Consider the following 3,579-nt stretch of genomic DNA (forward strand, 5'->3'; position numbering starts at 1 on the left):
AAGACCTTCTAACTGGTAAGGGAGAGCTCCTCAGATCTCTTCGGTTTTTCACTCTACAAAGGAACGAAGGTCTCCCACCTGACAGCATCCAGAGAGGCTGAGAATCTCACCCAGTGTCACACAGCCAGTCAGCGGCAGCTCCACGCTTCAAGGTGCCTCAAAACCTGGCCCCCAGCTTTGCTCTTAGAGACAGATTCTCAGCTACAAACCACAGTCTCTGAGATCCCTGAGGCCAGAGGATCTGTTTTAGATGTGGAGAGGGCTGTGCCAGGAAGTGAAGGCAGCTGGAGTAAAATCTCTTCCCCACAGGGAGGGGTGGAAGGCCAAGATGACATCAAACAGCTGTTCAGCTCAAACCTCAGCTCAGCCCAGCCCAGCCCAGGTGGCTGGGTGACCCCAGGTACCGTCTGAAGTGAGAGTCCAAGAATCAAGAGCCCGCCCACCTCCGGGATCCCAGGTCCAGGAGGGTCTTCCTCAGCCTGAAGGAACATTGTTCTGCAGAGTCAGAGCACAGCCAGCAGAGGGCGCCCACCTTGGCCATAGTGAAGCCAGCATTGCCCAGAACTGGAAGGCTCCAGGGACAGACAGCTGAGACACCGCCCTGCCTCCTGCTTTGCTCCCTTGGCCCCAGTCCCAGAAGGTCAGCTCCCAGGTGGGCAGACCACAGACTCAGCAGCCAGGCAGAGCCTGAATCTTGCTGCTGCTGCACTGTGCACAAGTCACTGAACCTCTCGGAGCCTCAGTTTCCTCATCTGTAAATGGGCCTAACAACAGTGTTTACTCGCAGAGTTCTGTGAGGAGTCAATGAAGATCAACCACATATGGACTGAATACATAGGAGCTGCTTTATTTTTTATTACCATTGGTGCAGTTATATCTTAAAGTGCCTGACACAAAGGATATCTAATCAGTGGTAGCTATGACAATGACAATAATGATGATAATGATGCAGAACTCAGTCACTGTTTATTTTGAATTTCCTAACCTGGAAGTTTGGCACCTACCAACCTGGGATACCTCCAGTGACAGGATGTTCACTACCTACCCAGCAGCATGCTTCCGATTACTCTTTTGCTGAAAGCTGCCTCCTGGAAGGCATCCCCCCACCCAACTCCCTGCTCAGGTGACCTGGCTGGCCTAGCTTCTGGCTTCAGGCCCTCTTATTTCCCTAGGGTCTACCTGAGAGGCCCATGAGGTTGGGGAGCCAGGACCCTGGCAGCTGGATGCCTGTCTTTGCAGGAAGGGCAAGGAACTCACAAATGAACCCATGTGGCTTCACCAGCAGGAGATTCCCAGTGGGTCTTGTTCTTGCTGTTCGAAGTTCCTTTTCTGCTAACTGCTAGGTGGAAGGAAAGCTCTTTGGTGCCCTCTGGTCCTTCCTTCACTCCTCAGTTTCAGGAATGACAAATGACAGGGGCTGGAGAAGGAATCTGATGACCCAGAGACAAGTCCAGGAACCCCAGAATTCTGGTTGGGAGGCCTCAGCTCCGGGCCCACCTGCTGCCAAGCCTCCCTATCTGTGTTTGTGGGTCCCAGGTGAGTGCTCGTGGGTCTGGTGCTGGGGAATTTGGTGGGGGGTGGCAGGCACCTAACAGTCCTGGGCTCAAATCTTGGCTTGGCTGGTGCCTACTGTGTGACCTCAGACGAATCACTCTACCTCTCTGAGTCTGTTTCCTCACTGGGCACCTATCTTAGAGCGACATTATGGCGAGTACAGCAGATGCTATATGTGAAAAGGAAAATGCGGTATCAGGCGTATAGTAAGTATCTATAAATGTAGCAGTGGGTATTGTTAAAAAGCGGAAGTCCCTCATTTCCTCAAGGCCTTTCCTGCACTTGAGTGCAGAGTGGCTGTGGGAGTGGGTCATGTCAGGCAGGATGATGTCCTGACCTTCTTCTTGGTTAGTGGCACATCGTGCATATGCTTGCACGTGCCTTCATGTGCAAGGATGTGCATGTGTGTTCACAAGGGGGTGTGGGCATACATACATGTGCAAAGGTGTGTGTGAGTGTGCATGTGTAGGCATGCATGTACCCAAGGTTGCCCATCCAGGGATTCCCTGGGCACATGTGTACCTGCAGGCATCCATGCATTATTCCTGCACTGATTCAGGAGGCCCCTCTGTTCGCTGTTACTATGGAAACAAAGAGGCAATCCCCAGCTTCAGGGAGAACCTAGGGTGCCAGAAATGAGAAGCTGACCCAGCAAGGGAGATAGATCAGGAGCATGAGGCCCCTGGGATACAGCAATCTTGGCCTCTAGGGGTTTGGGTTCTGGGACTCTGGGTTCCTCTGAACTCTCTAGGAAGAACTAACTTCTCCAAGACATCCTGGCCCGCTGGGAAGAGCTCGGGAAACAACTGGGTCCCATCTTGGTTCTGCCTCTAACCCGATATGCATAGTTTGGGGGGGTGGGGGGAATTGATTTCTCTGTGCCTGTTTCCCATTTTGTAAAAAGGGAATAATAGTGGGTGCCAGCATAAGCTCTGAGGTGGGATGTTACCTTTCCTCTCCCTTAGGGCATCTGCTTTCAAGGCTGAATGAGTGTCACCCCTGAGCCCTGAAGTGTCACAGAGCAGCCTCTTTCATGTGCACTGTCCTCCACAGTGTCTTACAGGGCTCCTCACAGCAGCCCTGGGAAGGAGGCATTTCACAGAAGAACTGAAGCTTTAAGGGGACACGGCTGGCCAGTGGGGGGTCAGATCTGCTGCCCCCACTCCCCCGGGCCTAGCCCTGCACCACATGTGCAGTCCCTCACGAAGCCACACCACAGAGGATTCCAATCTCTATTCTGGGTTTTGAGGAGCAGACCAGGAGGAGTCACCCTGAGGCCATAGGCTCTGGGTGCTGCTTTCAGCCTGGGGAAACCCCCAGGGCAGAGCCAGGCTGCCACATGACTTCTGAGAGGCAGATCAGTTTAGGAAGAACTTTTTTTTTAAAGTCTTGACTCTTTAGATTTTGACTCAAGTCTCCAATGTCCTCCTGCATGCAGGCTGTAATACATTCATACAGAATTGTATATAAAGTTACAAGTGAACACCCAGCCTCCTGCCCTTGGTTCCACTTCCCTGAGTGACCATTCTATTTGCTGTGAACCTAGGAACAATTCTCAAACAGTCAGAGACAGACCAGGAGATGCAGCAGGAGTGAACTCCCAAGCGATGGAAATGTGAAAGAAAGATCCACATGCGTATCTGTCAGAAGAGCTGTGAAGGGGTCACTTCTGATTTGGGGAGAGGCTAGGCCTCGCTGGGTGAACTCAGGAAAGTCGCTATCCATCTCTGGCTGAGCCTGAGGCTCTTCCCACTGAGTTGCTTTCACCAGCAGAGGGAAGAGGGATTTTCGTGCAGGCAAAGGTTGGCTGGGATGGGACCCCAGCTGCTGCATCACTTCACTACCCCTCTCCAGTTTAAAACTCATCCATATGCAGGGATGTGGGGACCAGAGAGCCGCCTCTCTCCAGCCTTGACCCCAGATCCCCTTTTTCAGTGTAGGGGAGATCCTGGCCATTTGGTAGAGGAGGTGCTAGACTGGTGGGGAGTTTAAGGGAAGGTGAAGGGTAAGAGCTGAAGTGGGAGG

Source organism: Pteropus vampyrus, unplaced genomic scaffold, assembly GCF_000151845.1.
Source record: "Pteropus vampyrus isolate Shadow unplaced genomic scaffold, Pvam_2.0 Scaffold36, whole genome shotgun sequence".
In the NCBI taxonomy this organism is placed as follows: Eukaryota; Metazoa; Chordata; class Mammalia; order Chiroptera; family Pteropodidae; genus Pteropus; species Pteropus vampyrus.